At 34.1% G+C, this 14022-nt stretch overlaps 1 protein-coding gene across 4 annotated transcripts in view; it reads right to left on the bottom strand.

Annotated features, from left to right (window-relative positions):
- METTL15 (methyltransferase 15, mitochondrial 12S rRNA N4-cytidine) overlaps window positions 1-14022 on the bottom strand; it is a 96491-nt gene that overhangs the window by 42480 nt on the left and 39989 nt on the right. The gene's annotated exons all lie outside the window — the stretch shown is intronic.

Below are 14022 nucleotides of genomic sequence, written 5' to 3'. Positions count from 1 at the left end.
GAGAGGAGGAGTGGTGGGGTGATGAAAATAATGAAAATATATCCCACCATTTCATAATCATCAACATTTTGCCTGTTTAGAAGGATTCAGCTTTCATTATTTAAAAGGTTAACAAAATAATCTTATTGTTAAGGATCCTGAGGTTTAAAAGGAACATAACAAGAACACAAGAAATTATACTCTTCAGACAGAAACCTTCAACATGGCCACAGAAACTGTGTTGCTTTGTTGCTCGTCTAGTTTTTACAATATTTGAAGATACAGTGCCTTCCTGCTCTGATGACTTCCTTCAAAGAGACTTGTAACAGAAAAAAAAAAAAATGAGAAAATGATATATTAAGACTGATAACCACTATAGTGTATGGTCTTGAGAAAAAGCCATACAGCAACATTTGATAAATTGAGTAATCACTGCATTATATAAAGAGGTAAGTTTAGGTTCTACATAAAATTGCAACAGAAAAATCATTATTTGAATTGGCTATTTGTATTCCTTACAATAAAACAAATTTGTATAGTATGAAGTGCAACCAATAAAATAATACTTATTTTGACTTCTATAATTTATTTTTGTTCATCAACATCAATTACACTACAGGCTCCTGCTGTTTATTGTCCTGGTCGATTTTAAGCCCTTAGGTGACTTGTTAGCAAATGATTTGGAAATAAAAAGTGACGCAAAAAGCTGTGTAAATCCTTATTAATCGTTAACTCACTCTACCTTCAAGCCACCTGCAGTACCTCTTAAAGTTGATTATGGGATAGAAAGACGTCAGAAAGCCAAAACACTGAGAACATTCTGGTTCTAGTTAAAGGGTGCACATTTTTTCATATAAAGCTCTACTGAAATTGTTGTTCAAGCTTAAAATATTCAAAGAGTTTGGCTGAAGCACTTTAGAGATGTGTTAAATCTGTAACATATTGTGACTGAAATGAGCATTACAACAGGGAAGAACAAACAAAATATCTTATAAAAGATTTTGTTAAATGCAAAACTGATAAAGAAGCACTAGTCTAATAACTTCCTTCCCCTCCATCCTGAATATCATCTACTAATGGTATGACCTAAAGCAGTCAAGGTCTACTTGACTTTTTTCTTTAAATCACGTAATTCTAAAATAAAGTAAAACTTAAATATCCAGTCCACTCTTACTCACACAGTAAACTATCCAAAACCACATGCTACTTTAGACAGGGACTTCACTTCCCAATACAGCACTGAACCTTGAACCACTATTTTTTTTCTCTGAATCCTGAAAAAAATAATTAAAAAATCTCAGAATTTGCTGTTTGAAAAAAAAATATATAACTTATAATAATGTTGTTTAATATTTAAAGGACAGGGATTTTGTTTTGTTTTTAAATAAGGACATTCAAAATCACTTGAAATCTGTCATAGTCATTTGAGAATTTGCTATCATTTAAGACCATAATGCAGCCAACATTTGTTAAAAAATAGAATAATTTCAGAGTCCAATGCCAACAAAAACAAGTATAATGCTTACTGTTGAGTTAAAGCAAAGTTGTCAAGACACAGTTGACTTTAATTAAACTTAATAGATCATTTTAGTAACTGATATGTTATGCAGGTCACACCGCTTCTCCTCAGCAATAGCTTTTAAAGACAAAAACATAAACTACAACTCGGATTTATCAAAGGCAATTTAAATGTTTCAGTTTTAACTATCAGAAATTACGTCAGGCTACTGGTACAATAGATCAACATGTGACTTGGACCTCAAAGTCTGGCAACTTTTTCTCTGGTTGCACTGGAGCTTCCTATCAGAGGGAAAGCTATGCCAAAGCAATGGCCTGACAGAAGTCTGGTCAAAGATAAATATGAAGTCTTGGACCTGGGATGGGACGACACCATACACTGGTACCACTCATTCCAGATTTGAGGAATGACTGCTCAGGTGGCAACTCTTCAGAAGAGGACCGAGGGCCTGGGTCGATTATAATGTAAACATGGGTAAGCAATGAATCCTGGCAACATTAAAGACTAACTTCATACTGGGCTGCATTGTGAAGGCAGGCTGACGAAGTGATTATCTCCCTCTCTCTTTACTCAACACTTGTGGAAGCCACATCTGGAATATAGTGTAGAGCACCAGACTCCCAAATGCACAAGAATGAAATGGGACAGAGCCCAGCAACAGCCACTGAGATGGGTAGGTAATGACCCATGTGAGATGAACCTAAGGGAATCAGGTTTGTTAGCACACAAAAGAAAAAGCTGAGGGGGTATCTAAATGTAGTCATAAGAAGTTGCTCTTTATATTCTCGGAGCCATTATCTCCCCCTATTCTCTCTAACTGAAACAAGCTTTCTTCCAGTGCAAAGTTTGACGAAGTGACAGCACACATTTTTTCTGTACTTGCTAGCTGGAAAAATAGACTTCACATTCAATTCTGTTGTGACACTTACCCCCCCCCCAATGTACTAGCACAATTTTGTACATTATTAGTTTTTGGATTAAATATTATTCAAATTACCAGAGGGTCACATTTTAATACAGAGCTCCTCAAGCGCTAACATCCACTTCTTGTGTCAGACTGCTGAACTGGGGTAAGCATGCTCTTCTGTTCCATACTGGGAAGGTCAAACATTACTTCCCCTACCTTAAGGTGTACTGCAATAATTCACAAAGAGTCAAAACTCATTCTGATGCTCAGTCAAGTAAGTTAAATTTTTCTCTTCACTTTAATGGCATATTATTGTTCATCAGGAACAGCTTGTAGTCATGAATAAGTTGAAGGATGATGAGTTACCACCTCAAGCAAGCAGAAAATATGGTAACATGCAGCAAATCTTAGGAAGGGGTGGGAATAGACAATGGAGAAATGGATTAGGCTTTCCCTGGTAAAAGGACAGAAAAAAAAAAAAAAAAAAAAAAAAAAACAGAAAAGATTTTTAATGACTGCTCCCTCCATTTCACAGGAAATAGGTTTCTAGTTTCTTATGAGGAGCATAGGTTCAGGTTTTCAGATCTCCATGTAACCACTGGAATTATAAAAATAAAATAAAATAAATAAATAAATAAAATAAAGCTTTCTCATAGATTAAAAAAAATATAGATAGATACATAATGGTTTGGGGAAATGGAGTGCTTCTTCTCCTCTTTCCTTCACCAGCCTGCTTCAAGCCAAGCGTAGGTAGTAGGAGGTAGGCACTGTCTACCTTGAAGATTAATAACTAATAGGATTGTCATTATCAGAAAGAATTTGGTTCTGTTTTCTGACTCAAATTTTAAAAAATTAAGATTCAGAAGCCTCTAACTTTCTGAGAAAAATCAATGAAATACTGTAAACAATACTGATATTATAGATAGCTTCTGCTGTCAAGACATGACATTTATAATAGTTCTTAAAAATCTGTGTGCATCAAGAATTAAAGCCATTTAACAGTCAGTGTTGGTCTCAAACATCTGCACCATTTGGTGATCACAAGGCCACAGGTAACCTGCGTCTTACATTTTCTTCACCAAGATTTTTAACAGAAATTCTGAAATCTCCCTATCTAATTCTTTACTGCTTGATCAAGCAAAGTTGCTGTATTTTTCAGGCAACCAAAAACAAAGCCAGCAATTAAATGTCTGATTTTACTTTCAGGCCTTTGAATATTCTGTTCAACACTTGGAACAGCTGAGTCACAAAGGCCAAAATCAAATTAAAATGCAAATTATGTTTATTATTATGACAAGAAAAGAGTAGAAGTACGTAGTCAATCTCAAAAGTAATTTGTTTTAATGGTCTATGTCACTTATATGCATGATCCTAATCTAAGGTAAGAGTAATAGTATTTAAAGTACAATGACTCAAACAGAAAAATAATCCCAAGTACAAATAATTTCTCCACATGTATTTCATACTTGGTTAACTGTAGACCTCAATATTGACACAGAAATGTGTCAGCAGATATTTTCACTTATACCCGTTTTCCTTTTTCTTTATTAAATTAGAAGAAAAAATCATGAATTCCAGACTATCAGTTCTGTTGTTGTTGCTGTCATTACTTAATAAATGACATGCTTAGCTTAAGTATCAAGAGAAAGACAAGACTGATTACTAACAAGAATCTTTTTGTCCATACATGCATATCATCTCCACCTTTATAAGAAAGCGCTGGAATCTTCTGCTCTCAAAAATTATAATCTATCTACCAATAAAATATATCTTTTTGTTTTGCCATCTGATACAAAAAGAAGTATGTCAATACAGTTTGTGTCCTCTAGTTTTGTAGAAGTGCCTCAAGGCTTCCTATTGTAAATATCAAGAAAACCAAGATAATTATACAGCTCTTGACAATTAACAAGCTAAAATACTGCTGCTGATAAATCTGAAGATACCATCGTCTCAATAGGATGAAAAGATCTGTAGACAACTAATTACCAGGTGTACAAAACTTCAGATCGGAATCTATGTTTTCTTCACTTCCTATCACTCATTAAAAAATAGAGAGAATCTGGAGTTTGCTGTTATAAAGAACAAAATAGTTAGTTAATTAAAAATTAATGGAATACTCATACTATCAGTTTCCTTTGTGAGAAACTATTTTAATAAACACCAAACTGGCTTGTTACTCTAAAGAAAACATGCCTGATACAGAACTGTTCAGCTAAAATGCTTTAAATGTTTATAAAAGGTATTTCTAAATACATTTGCTTTGACACACAGTTCAAAATGTTGAAATGAGAATTTAAGTTCAGCAAACAGAAAATGTTTTATATGTATGTTAGTAATGTACTCATTACAAAAAATAATAGAAAGGTACCCTAAGTCATCTAAACATCTATCAGAAACTTTCTCATCGAAACCAAGAAGACGGAAAACTGGCTGAAAGGAAAAGTCCATGTCTACTTCATAGATCATGTAAACTCAAAAATTATTTCAGCATCATAATGATTTACTTAAAATACATATACATTTGTTCCTTTCAGAAAAAAATTACAACCCAAATACAGCTGCACAGAACTGTCCTCAGAAACACTCTACGCATAAGAGCTGTAACATTAAACTTTAAAGATGTTCTGAACACTTTCAAATCACACTGATATAAATGAATTAAGAAGAACAATATAATGTACGTCTGAAACTGTTGCTGGTTAAAGTAACAACTGGCATTGTACTCTATATGAAGTTGAGCTAGCAGATAGATATAATGTCCATAAAAAAATAAATATATGCATATTTTGTACTGACAAGAAATACAATTTACTCACATCCAGCTCTGTATCCTTAACCAATACATATATACATGTGCTTAGTTTTGTTTTGTTTTTCCGAAAGCTTCTTATCCCTCTTAACCTAAGAAATAAAGACCCTTTCCCTCTACAAGAACACTTAGCATTTAATAGTATTCCTAGAAACACTGATGAAAAACTGTGATGGAAGAAAATTTACATTCAGCAGAATGTCTCTTGGTTTCTTGATCACTATCTGTGTCCGGAAACTGTTGTTCCATTGGCCAGAAGCATAGGCTGCTTGGCCTATACTTGTGCTGTCTAAAAATGTCTAACATGATTCAGATTCATCTGCAAGTGATCATATTGACTGCCCCAACCTAGCAGTACCTAGAGCACAGAGTATGAAAAACAATAAAGGGAAGCAGGAATGAATCACCAAAACAGAATTCTTTCCGGTACATTTTGGATGAGGATCCATCATCAAGAACTTTGAGGCAGATGACAAGATGATGCATTTATCAATTTTAATTTAAATTCTGTGAACACAAAAATTATTTTAAATTCTGTGAAACAACATAAAACAGTATTTTATGGGATGTGATATCATGAACTACCTTTGAATACTCACTACTGCCCACTACTTTGTTGGCATACAAATTTTTCATTTACTGTTACAACATCATAGAACAAAAGAATCAGAAAGTAATTGTATTTCAGAATCCTATTGTGCTTCAGAAATATTCAAGACCACCCACTCATATCAGATTACAATCAGCAATCTAAAAATTCTTTCTATTGACTCTGCCTGAAGCAGGAGGCAGAACTAGATGACCTCCTAAAACCCCTTACAATGGGAATGATTTTGACATTGTGCAAAAAATTGACTGAACCAAAACTGCCATCCAAATTGATAATTATCAACTAGTCACAAAACTTTAATTTCTGCTTAATGCTGAAATGTAAAATGATTCAATAATACTATCAGGGGAAAACAAAACAAACAAAACAGAACAAAACAAAACACACATGAGAATAAAGGAGTTCATCATTTTAAACCTGATGCTTAGAAACTTTCTTTCAAAGTTTCAAATTGGCCAACATCTCTTCTAACATTTTCCTACTAAATTAATACAACGATTCTGCTTCTCTCAAGATTACTCAGATTAAAGTGGAATCAACTTGTCGTAAACTAAGAAGATATAAAAGGACTGTCCTGACTTATTTGACTGGAAATCACAAAGTCTAGCACTGGCACATCAGATGTTAAAGATCAAAGACAAAAACCCAAGTTTATTAAATGACATTGAAAATCTTATTAATAATTAATACAAACATCAGATGATTTTGCCAGGCTAAAAGAAATAAGCATATAGGGCATAAAATGGATTAATAGAATGTAGTAAATAGAATGAACATTTTCGAGTCATTCTCAATCTCTCCTATGAAGAAATGCTGAAAGAGCTGGGGATGTTCAGCCTGGAGAAGTCCCTGAGGAGACCTCATTGCAGCCTTTCAGTACTTAGAGGGGGCTTACAAAAAGATGGAGAGTGACTCTTTGCTCCAACAGGTTGGACAAGGGGTAATGGTTATAAATGGTTATAAACTAAAAGAGGAGAGATTTTAAATTAGATGTTAAGGAGGAAATTCTTCACTTAGAGGTGAGGCCCTGGAACACATTGACCAGAGAAGCTGAGAATGCCCCAGTCCTGGAGATGTTCAAGGCCAGCTTGGATGGGACTCTGGGCAACCTGGTCTAGTGGGTGGCATCCCTGCGCATGGCAGGGGGTTTGGATTAGGTGATCTTTCAGGTAGGGACCCAAGCTGTTCTATGATTGTATGATTCTCCAAATGTTTCTATTGCTAAATCTATGCTTCAGAGGAAACAGCAACATAACTACAGGCCTCAAAATAGTGCCATTTTACATAAACATAAAGGTAGCACTTGGACATAGTCACATTCTTAAAAGACACCTTACTCCTTTTAAGATTTCAACAGGGCAAATAAGGACTTCGCTTATATAACCAGTATGTGAAATTTAAACTCAGCTACTAATGTTGGAAATGGCCCGTAGCCATCCCACCTCAATGTGAGACAGATCTTGCAAATTAAGTAAGAGTCAGGTCAGGACAGTATTTGGTTGCAACTGAGGCAGAAAAAAAAAAATAGAGCTCTGAAGTGATTTTGTTAAAATTTATAGTGTTTAAATCCAGCAGATAGAGAGCATTTTCTGTCATTCAGCATTAAAAATCCGGTGTGATACAGTGCTAAAAGATTTCTGTTATGTATAGATGTGAAATGTTGGTACATTCATCGGTTCACCAATCCTTAACATCCTATACCTTGAGCATAAAAAGCTCTGCTCCAGCCTTCCAAACACACACATTACCTGTTTCAGTCAATACGTCCTGCTCTCGCTGACAGTTTAAGGAAGAGCTGTTTTTAAGGAAGAGCTGTCTGGCTTCCCATGCATAAAACAGTTAACAACTCCTCCTACTGCCAGTTCTGTTACTGACCTACATGGACAATACCGGCACACAGCAAAAAAATAATAAAAAAAAAAATTAGTTTAGCACCCCATTCTGGTATTCCCCAAATGATCCAGTGGCAGCTCACACTTCCATGCAAATGACTGCTCTGTAAGTTTCAGTGTATGAGCTATTAACATTATCTCTTTTGAGGAAAAGGAAAAACACACTGGAAGCTAAATCTGGCCAAAGAGCCACAGTAAAACATCACCACAGCAAAAGTATGCTTACTACAACCTGCTGGACAGGGACATGTTTCAGAAGGAAAACTATCTAAAGTTTCCTCACTTATATTTGCTTAATCTAGAAACAATTTTTCCTTACATAAGAAAACTCATGAACTTGCTTTCCCTTGGGCTTTCCGTTCCTCCGTTTCCTTTTCCTGTTTTCTCATTTCCGTTTCCTGTTTTTTGTTTTTCCCAGAAGTAAATATACTCTACCATACTTTTCTATTGTAATGCTCATGTTTTCTGCTATACGTTTTTACACTATAATTTGGATTTCCTATTTTCTTGTTGTTGTCTCAATTAACATTGAAGAAAAGTTGATGGTAACTGAGGGCAGTGGTATGAGCATGCCAGCACCTTAAGTTACTCAGTGTATATTTTTTTTCATGTATGCATATTGTTTTAATATAAAATTTCAGATACAAATTTTTAGAAGTTTTATAAACTATTTATATTCACAGCAAACAAATTATTCTGCTAAGACACTAATTAAGAATATGGTTTTGGTGAAGAAGCATCAGCATTTGTTCCATTATCTCTTGATTTAGCCAGGAAATAACCAACAAAATATTAATGAACCGGTCTTATCATTGCGCAGCATGTTAGTCACTCCATCTCAGCTCCCTGATCTAAGATCCCTAATGAAAACAATAAACTTGTATTTCACAATTCCTTGGCTGAGAAGTATTACTGTTCACTGTGAGTATGACTGCAATAACAATTCAGAGTATTACCACAGGAATGGTAAGTAAATTAAGAAAACAATCCAGTAATGTCTAGTATAGCTAGTTAACACCTTCAATTACATAAGAACTTGATGCTGAGCATACAAAAGAGAAACACACATTGTGATGAACATTTAAAATAAACATTGAACATTGTACTATGTGTTTCTTAGGGAAATGGTTGTAAAAAAAATCCAAAATATACCCAATTTTATATATATGTATCTATATATACACCAAATACCTGTATATATAGATACATATATATTATACATATTTGGTATACATATATATACACCTGTGTATATGTATATATATACATATATACACATCGAGAACTGATCAAATACCTATATATATATGTATATATATAGGTATTTGATGTATATATATATATATGATGTGTATTTGGTGCGTGTGTATATATATTATATATATATATACACACGCACCAAATACCTGTATACCAAAGCTGCCAGGAAAAGAGTTCCCCGCTTTTCTTTTTTGTATTATTTACTACTTTGTATTGTGTACCCAAAAAATGAGATACTGTCATTGTTTAGCTTACAAGGAACAGACTCAGATACGTTAACTAACAAGTTGCTTCAATGGGAGAAAAAGAAAGAATTCCCTTCACTACAAGAAATTTCCTTTAACATCAGGCAACCTGTTCTCCTCCTTTGCTTGATTTTAGGGAATATTTACAGGAAGAGGGAAAACTGGCACTTCTCTTAAGAAGTGGGATTCCACTATTCTGGCTCAGCTGGCTTCTTCTGCCAGTTTGGTTTTATTTTTGCCACAGTACAACCCAGTGCCATTGGCCCGTTCTGGATACAGGGTTTGAGATGCATAGCATTACTTTTCTGCTGGGACCACTGAGAAGGAGTTTATCTGTGACAGCAGTACTTACCCTTACATAACAAAGACTTTATGAACTATCCGAACGATCAGACCACAGTCTGAACCTGGTAAAGATCTTGCAGACCATACAATGATTTGAAGCACCATCATGTCTGAAAGGCAAGAAAAATTAAGAAGCGCACACAAAAAAGATTTACCTGCAGTGATGTGATATTGGTAGTAAAGTATCTGTAATTATGCTACATGAGAAGAGATTGACACTCAACCTGACAAGAAAGCCCTAAAAAGCCAAGTTTTAAAAGACTGCAAAGAATTAAAAGGGGAGGAGGTGAGGGGAAGGAACTGTTAAAAGGAGACTGCTGCAAGTGATTTTATATGTCAGGGTAACTTTGAATTGGGCCCAAACTTAAACCAAGAACTCAATGTATTGAAGGATCAGAACACTGGTATGAAAGCAAAGGTCGTTCTGAAACCTGGGCAGCTTGAGCTTCAGCAACAAGAAAAGGAATTTTTATTCCTTGTGCTTTTGCAAGGAAATGTATGTGTTATTCTAACCAACCTTTTAGGGAAGAAGCTATATGACAAAAATGCACTATTCGAATGCAATGGGATCTAAAGGTCTTTTTAGCTCTCTCAACGACATTTCTCCATCTCCTACTTCAGACAACTCATTTATCTCCATTGCCTGCGTTTGAGAGGCAGCCACATGTTGACATACATAGAGAAATCTTTAGAAAAAATTACAGCTATAGATAGCATTTTCTTGCTTATATACAGTTAAGGCATAGTTATAATGAATATGCCTTGATTGCACACTTAATTGTATTCCCCTGATGCACCACAGTCAAAGTTAAATCGTAACCTATAAAAATAATACATAACTGTAAAAACAATGTATTATAGCCTCAGTTACAATTCACAAGCACTTAAATAAGTTTATTGCAACTAAAGAAAGTTTTATTTTCCCTAGAACTTAATGAAATCAATTCTATTTTTCCCAGAACAAAAATACAGTTGATGATGCTATCCCACTTCATCTGTAAACTTAGTGTAACCCTGAAAGCAAAATCCACAAGCACCAATTCAAAATTACTTTAGAACTACAGTAAAATATATTACAGTTTAATTATATAAGATTTTTTTTATTTTATTTTACGATTTATCCCTATTTATGGGACACGATTGCTTATTCCGTGCAGAGAATTACAAAGAGCATATCGTCTCTTCTGTGTAGGCTTTGCGTAGGTTTCTCATACCTAAAAGCTTGCAATGATATTGGTTAATTGCTAGATTTCAGCCACCTCTCTAACCTCTCCCTTTCAGTGGGTGTGAAAGGGTTTACTTGTAATATATATTGCTACCGACTGAATTTTATCTTGTTCTCCTGGATTCTCAGCAGCAATTCCCAAGTTAGAGGCTTCCCCAGAAAGCACGTCAAAGGATTCCCACCCACACACTGAATATCTAACAGGCCCTGACCTATTTTCTCCTTATTAAAGCAGCACTACATGCTTTAAAAAATAAAAATAATAAACAGGGAAGCTAAATGAATGCCAGAATTGCAGTGGGAACACTATCCTCTTTGGATTTTAGTTCTGACAAAATCACTACCAAGAAGCAAAGAGACATTTAAAATACAAACATCAAATATATTTTGCCAGTGTTCTCATTCAGTGACTTATTACTCCAACTGGCTTTCAGCAAAGTACAAGGGGGACTTCATTTATTAGTTACAAACATAGAAAAATCTCCTAATTTAGCTATCATTATGTTTTCCAGCCATATCTCTGGGCATATTTCTTGCAACTTGAGCTTTAATAATCTTGTAACTCAGTGACATAAGACATAGGATATTTTTTAAAAATTAAGCCCGAAAGAGAGTAACAGTTGAAACTATATAATTTTACTAAGATTCACGATATTGCCTAACCAGAGTAAGCAAGAGCAATTATTTCTGTATATTTATAATTAAAAGTTTTTATTTTTCTTTAAGTAGGATGGACTATAGTAAATGCTACAAGACCAAAGATAGATCATGCAGTTGATATGTTGGAATTTATTAACATCCTCAAAAGATCAAACAAATATGATACTGTATTTGAAGTAGTAACAAAATGACAGCAGAAAATTCAATTGATGCACAACTCAAATTGCCCACTGCACTCACAATTTCAGACATACTGGAGATCTGATTTTACTGGTTACAGTTGCATAACAGACTTTTTTTTTTTTTCCTCTTGTGCTGTTAGCTCCAAAGGAAGTAAAGCACTTGACTAAGTCAAATAACCTCTCCCAAAACAGAACTGTTAAACAGAAACTAAAAACAACCGTAGATAAGACAATGGAGAAGCTCATACTTCTGTGCTGCAGGTCTTCAGTCAGTTATATCTTTGGCTGTACTTCTTACAAAAGGGACAGCCCTACTTTTCTCTCAGCTTGCAGCTGCATGCAGCCATTACCATCTTCATGATAGCAAAACTATTTTTGTGTCTGCCTGGTAAACCAAATGAGAGAACTCAACTGACAGTAAACCTGACCAGATAAAGATTTCATTTGGATGAATTCCCTGACCTTTGGTGCCAACACAGACTTGAATTAATCCTCTTATCAGAATTTTATCAATTTCTAAAATAGTGCAGAAAATACACAATAAAAAAAAAAAAAAAGATTAACCATCATTTAATGAATACCAAAAAATGAAAGCTCTGAATCTTGTAATACAATTACAATTGATTTGTTAGCAGACCCTAACTTAAAACTCTTATTTGTCACTAGTATACTCATTCCCGCTCCTGCCCTCTTAATTTTTTATGTAACTGACATCTCAGGGAAAGCAAATTAATAATTAGAACATATTTCAGATAGGAACATTCTTTTATCTTAAGATGGCTCATTTAACTTTCAACATTAGCTATCATAAGAAAGATATATTCACCTTTTGAAAATCAACCCACCTGTTCTTTCCAATGGGAAAGATGTAAGATGATGGAAAACAAGAATACAGCTCTGTATCTTACAAGACACATTCAATTAGCATGGATTCATCTTTCAGTCATTATTTTTTTTTCTATCAACAATTTAACACTCATTTAAGAATCCACTGCCTTTTAAGGATAACTTGCATCTCTAAAAGTAAATAACATTTATATGACTATGTTTAACATGAGTGTACGAACAAAAGCAGGAAATTGAAGTACTACTTTGTTTATACCATAGTAAGTTGTATCAAATGTAATAATATATCAAGTAAACTTCATTTTACAGGTAGAGAATTAATGATGCCAGACATTGGCAGAAAAACATCCAACATGTGAAAAATCTCTTCACCTATCTGGAAAATACACTTCCTTCACATCAGGTTCACATAGGACACTTTAAAAATACATATATTTAGAGACAGGGGACTGTTCAATATTATATTATGTTGTGTGGATGTTTCTGAAAATTTTTACATACAGTATTAGCTTTAATCTGGATTCTTACTTTTATTTTTCTGTGACAAAATGAAAAAGGAGGCTTATTAGAGAAGATGTTACAATTTCAATAGCATCCAGTGGAATCTATTTGCTGTTTTTTTTGTTGTTGTTGTTGTTTTGTTTTTTTTTTTTAAAAAAAAAGAACTTTTCCTAGTCTATAATCTCCACACAAATCTGTCAAAAACAGCATTCTCCTGTAATGGAGAAATTACAATTGGAAGAGTAATCCCACAAATATATAAGTAAAAGCTATATGTCACTTCAGCCCACAAAGAATTGCAAATTTGGAGAAATATATATAAATGGTCTTACAAAGTCAGATAAAACTATCTATGCTTTCTTGTCACATGCTTCAACTTCTCCCACTGGGCATCTGACAATGGCACATGAAGAAAGGAATGCACAGTTAAACCATTCTTAAGAGAAAGTAAAAAATACCTTCTACATTGCTTACATAGTATTGCTGCCTTTGAACTCCTTTTCATGCCAGGAAACATGACTAACCATGTGTTTCTTTATCCATGTCTTTCACTTTTCATCTTGTTGGAAAGATTTCCCTCTCCTTATGAAAAATGTCTTTTGATATAAATAGTCCCGTTACTACTCTCCCTAAACTGAAGTATTAATTATTCTATATTATGTAGTATCTACATATTTCTATTTCTCGGTGAAATTTAAACAACAGAACTTCCTGAAAAGTATATTCATCTCTACATGTAACATACTTGTGCATAAGTGCACGCATGCTCTGACTGGGTTGTTTCTTGAACAAAATAACGAAACAAGACCTTTGTATAACTAGAACTAAAAATTGGAATTTAGTCAATGTTCTTTTAGCAAATTAAGCACTATTTAACAAGAAAATTGAAGCATGAACTAAAGTCTTTATACAGAAACAGTAGCATATTAAATTGGTTAGTAGCTTTGAAGTCAGTAGTACAATTGACACAATATTCAGCAGGCCTAAAACTGAAATGTCATTTAAAAAAATAATATTCATAGTGATCTATATAGAAATTACA

This window comes from Anas acuta, chromosome 5 (assembly GCF_963932015.1).
Source record: "Anas acuta chromosome 5, bAnaAcu1.1, whole genome shotgun sequence".
NCBI lineage: Eukaryota > Metazoa > Chordata > Aves > Anseriformes > Anatidae > Anas > Anas acuta.
The sequence above is the reverse complement of the archived record's forward strand: the minus strand, read 5'-3'. Positions and strand labels throughout refer to the sequence as shown.